Here is a 5,040-nt window from a genome sequence, read left to right on the forward strand (position 1 = left end):
CCACATGCTGGAATCACTACTCTACGTTTGTTCTTCCCACTGTTTCATCTCCATGGTCTTGTATTGAGCAAACACAAATGTGGGCTCCTTGGAAATGTCCTCTGCAGAACGTCACAGCTGGGAATCATGTCCTGGCTGGTGCTCCCTAACTCAGGAGTCTCTGATACAACTGGAGGGTAGTCTGGTGGTCCACACCTTCTTAACAAATATTTAGGGCCCAAATTTTTCTCAGACACACACCCAAAAAAAACCCCATCTGAGGCTATGGAGTTGGGAGGAACAGCAAGTAGTGGTAGAATTTTACAATGCGTGTATTAATAGCAATGGCAGAGAATAAACCCAAATGAATCATTTGCAAAGACTTTGGACTGGGGATGACAAAACTGCAATTCAAGGAACAACGATAGATAAAAATCAATTAATACATGGAATCTATCGCACTTCGCAATTCAAGTGTCTTGTCCAGTTTACTCACCAGCTGTCTACAGGCAAGATGTAAAGCTGGAGTCTTGCTGAGTTTCTGGGGCTAATACCTTGGCTCTTTTAAACAGTTTTGGGGAATCCTTCCTGATGCACAGGTATCTCTAGCCCTTGTTTAAGCTCTTATCTGATAGATGGACCTATCAAGAGAACAGGGTCCCACCCAACTCTGCCTGTTTGCTGGGCAATTAATTCACAGGGAAATGTCCCAGCTATCCAAATTAGCAGCTCTTTCTGCAGCATTTCCTGAGTGGTGGCTCCTGCTGTTAGAGAGACTGTCCCGCCCAGCCAGCTCCTGGTGTGAAACCTGCCAAGATCCCAGCTTGTCAAATTCACACGCTGTCCTGGCATTATCAGGAAATGCACCGTGTAACAACATACTTCACTGCCGATTGCGGTGTTTCAAAGAGGGATTTATCACCTTTTCTATGCTTCTAAGATAGTTACTGACTAAGAGCTTGTTCAGGCAAAAGTCAAGAGTGAGATGGCCTTCCTTCCTCTTCCACGTCTTGCTAGGACGCTTACAAGAAGTTTGAGAAAGCAGACAAGCACAGCATATCTGACCGACAGAGGCAAAAGGCTGCCAAGTTATTATTACGGCATTTTGTTATTATTTAATAGGAAGCATCCTAGACAGCTGACTAGATACGGGCCCCCAGTGGTTATTTGTACAATATCTCTCAGATCCTATGACTCAACGCTTTATTGACGAAGCAACGTTATCTAAAATAGGATTTTATAACCACAACAAACAGCAGTAGCAGCAAGCGGGAGCTGCCGATTTCTGCACTTGTTCAGGCTTTGATGCGTACATGAGAGCGGAGAGCGTATGTCGCAACAGAGGCTGAACAAACAAATGCCGCATTTTATGCTGTGCCCATCCATGACGAAAATTTCCATTCCTGTCGCTTTGGGTGGAGAAGTCGAAGTTGCCGGGGGACGGGCGAACAACAAATCTGAAGGAATAATTCAGCCGTGCTGGTGTGTTTTCTGAAACTCCTCATGGTGGCCATATGAGGAATGGAAACCGGTTTCACACCAGCATTTGCTGACAGTAAAATATAATGAAAAACATTTATGTGCAACAATGTAAACCACACACTAATTGGCATTTTATGTAACCACGCCGTAGTTCATAAGATTTCAATTTAGCATAGCTAATGGCTGCATCGATTTTTGCTTTGAGAGCTGAGCATTGCTATGGCTTCATGCTGGAAAGGAATGCCATAGAGCTGTGAATGGGGAGCAGAAATCGCATCCAGTGGCATACACCCCAGCATTGCCAACTCTTCACGGAAAACTAAAAATCGCTCTTGAGAAACCGTGTCGTTCTGGCCATGCCACAAAGCTTTCAACGGCATCCCTAGAAGGGAAAAAAAGAGAAGGAAAGAAAATAATGAGATTCAAGCCTAATAATATATTGAAGGCATATGGCACCCTGAACATCTTAAAAAGGGTATCTGCAGGGAGGGGACTTTAAACAACTCTTTGATCCTCTTTAAAAGGACAAGAGGCTCCTCCAACTCTGGCCTGCTTGGGCTTTGTACACCAAGGTGATGGAGAAAGGGACTCAACTAGCATCGCTGCAGAAGGCAGTATTTTGATGTGGGATGCCAAAGCAAATCCATGCTCTTATCAAGAGCGCTATAGGCAACGTGGGGTGGGATTTTTACTACTGACCAACCTTAGCCTTAGTTCTCCTTGAAGTAAAAAACAGTGTGAATGTGGCCTTCAGTGGACCCTTCAGTTCTATGCAATTTGTCGCTCTTAAAATGGCATCTAAAAAAAAAAGTTATAAACTGCCTGAAGCTGGGATTTTGAAGCAGTGGGTTTAAAAAAAAATCTCAATATCCTCAACTTCTACACTAGGTACAAAAATTACATATAAATGGGTATAAGTGATCAGAAAGTAGTCTAAACTTGTAACAAGACAGAAGTCCAGTGCATGTAGACTGGTTTCAAAATGACAGAAGCTGAACGGATGCCGTATCAGATTGAATCGGTTTAGGTTGGACTGGTCTATCGAACTTCTGTTCCAGATCCCCTCCTGACTCGGGTTATGTCGCAGTCCCCCTGCATGCCAGGATGCTTTGCAGCCCCACACTAAGCACCCCATCACAGGGTGGGCTAACCTCCTCCAGTGCTCCTCCGCTCTGGCTGAGCAAGGCCAGCCCTGTCCCCAGGCTATCACAGAGCTAAGGCAGCAAACCTCTGTTCCCAACCCGTGTCCTGCCTGCACCGCTCAGCCTGGTTGGGCAGCAGAGGGATGGTGAGGGGATGAAGCCCCCCTACACAAGCCCTGGGCTTCCCCCAAATGGGGATCTGCTCAGCTCACGGGGGCTGGGACCTGAGAAACCCCCAGAGTCACAAGCTGTGAAGTCCATTGTCCCAACAGCCCCAGTAACACAATCTAAGCAACTTCTTATTCTAGGCTCTCATGATGGGACAATAGGTTATCAGTTAAGATCAAACTCTGCACCATTGGGGCTTGCTATACCTTTGACTCTCATCGCAATCTGGTCTGTCAACTTAGCTAAGTTTCACAAAGGACCTTAAGAGAGGGAAGGAGTAAAAATAGTAAGAACATGACAGATGCGCTGTGTGATATTAGCTTTGCAGAAAGAATGATTTGGACAGACAGCAAACTCTCTTGAACCCGGGGCATTGCACAACAGAGTTGTGTCCCAGGAGCTGAACACTGGTGCTGGGTTGAGAAGGCTGAAAGGAGGAGTTGCCAGCGTGCCGTTTGTGAAAACCTCTGCTCCAGGACTCGAGCGCGTGAGCAAACAACACAAGGCAAGTCCTGGCTGAGATAGCATCCAAGCAGCACGTTGCTGGCTTCCTCATCCCGATGGAGAGGATGTGTAAAACTCCAGACACTGGCCTTCAGTTAGCAGGAAAGGCAACAATATCTTTCACTTTCTCTCTGTAGCCATTAGTAACTGATGTCATATGATACATATGTTTAACTTTGTAAAGCAGGTCTTTTGTTTCGAGAGATTCGACTCCAACACGACATCTTCCAGTGAACACATCCATTCTTCAACAGTGCCTCCATTTGTAGTGCTTTTCATCAAGCACTAGCAGGAACATCCATTCATTCTCCCATCACGTGGGGCTAATGGCACTTATCCATGTCACAGGCAAGGAAATAGAAGAAGAAAAAACTGAAGCATGTGCTCAGAGTTGCAGAATGAGTCAGTGGCAGAGCCAAGAATAGACTCCAGGAGCTCTGACACCTCGTCTCAGGCTGTATCCCCTAGACTATACTCCACTCCTGCTAAAATTGCTGCAACCCCACTCCTTTCTACTATGCACGTAGCAGGTGTGGCATGATCCCCCACACCCACCAGATAGACTATACTAGGGAAATTGTGATAAAGGTTGGGTAGTCCCAGGGGAAGCCAAATTACAACCCACGCTAGGGCTGCATGCGTCTCTGCCTCCCTCACACGCAGCAGGTGTGAGCAGCGGTGAATTTTTCTCCTTGCTGCCTGCTATGTGCTGCTCTCAGCTGCCTTTTAGCCTATATTGCTCCTCTCACTCAAGCCCAGCCCAGGATATTCAGGCATAAAAATACTCAAACATTTAAAAAAAAAAATCCAAGCTAGCAGCATGGAAGGAGCAAGTACCAAAGCAAATTGCACACGCTTTAGCTGTGCTCCACTCCTAGGCCAGAGAAAAAAGTAGGTCTAAGGCAATCAGGGGTCAAAAACATTTGCCCTAGAGCTGCTAAGGGTGGGATTTTGCCACGTTCTCCCTCCGTGGTTGTTTTCTAGTTTGTAGGTTAAACAGGAAGTTTGCAACAGGATGGACTGGAAGCCTCCGTTCATGCTAATCACTTTAACACTTCGCTTACCTTTTCTCCCACAATAAACTTAATGTTTCCTCTCTGGAAGCTGCCTTTAGCTGCAGATTTCCGGTAACAAGTAAAAATACTCCGTGATTTAACTCTTTGTTGGGCCTGTGCCTCGGTTGCGGCAAGCCCTTCCATATCATTGCATTTGGGCAGGGGTTACAAAGGACTGCTCCGGGGGGAGTGACTGGGCCCTTTTAAAGGGGTAACAGGCCTGGGCGCAGAAGAGGTGTCTGCTGCTGGGGTGGATCTGGGAGGTGCAGCCTGAAAAAGCCCGTTTTCGTGAGCGGCTGGAGAGCCTAGTGCCTTATTGGTGACAGCTGGAGGTGTGATCAGGCTGGGTGATGGAAATTTAAAAGGGAGAAGCCAGGACAGTTAAAAAGAGGAGATGTGCTCTTCGTCTGAGCATGAGAAAGCCTAAGGGAAGGAGAAGGCGAATGGAAAAGTCAGAAAGAAACTTGGGCATAGGCAAAAGAAAAGAACAAAAGGGCAGGAGGCAGGGTTTGTTTCCGTGTTGGGGCCTTCGGGTGGAGCGGAGGAGGGACAGCAAATAAACACGGCAAAACCCACGAGGGTGTGAAGGAGGTGGGAGGTTGCCTTCGGCTTGAAGTCATTTGGGAAGGGAGTGGGAGAGATGGAAGAGCCCAGAAGTGGCAAGAGATGCATTTGGTTCGGATGCTCACATCACTAACCCTAGAGAAGGA

At 46.9% G+C, this 5,040-nt stretch overlaps 1 long non-coding RNA gene across 1 annotated transcript; it reads right to left on the minus strand.

Moving 5' to 3' along the window:
* Positions 1-1,068: 1,068 nt before the first annotated feature.
* Positions 1,069-4,238, minus strand: LOC109315236. Its single transcript, XR_002102458.1, has 2 exons — positions 4,113-4,238; positions 1,069-1,843 (listed from the first exon to the last, which is right to left on the minus strand). It is a non-coding gene; the product is annotated as an uncharacterized LOC109315236 (long non-coding RNA).
* Between the last annotated feature and the right edge of the window lie 802 nt (positions 4,239-5,040).

The sequence above is a fragment of the Crocodylus porosus genome, unplaced genomic scaffold (genome assembly GCF_001723895.1).
Source record: "Crocodylus porosus isolate Cpor-Errol unplaced genomic scaffold, CroPor_comp1, whole genome shotgun sequence".
Classification (NCBI taxonomy): domain Eukaryota; kingdom Metazoa; phylum Chordata; order Crocodylia; family Crocodylidae; genus Crocodylus; species Crocodylus porosus.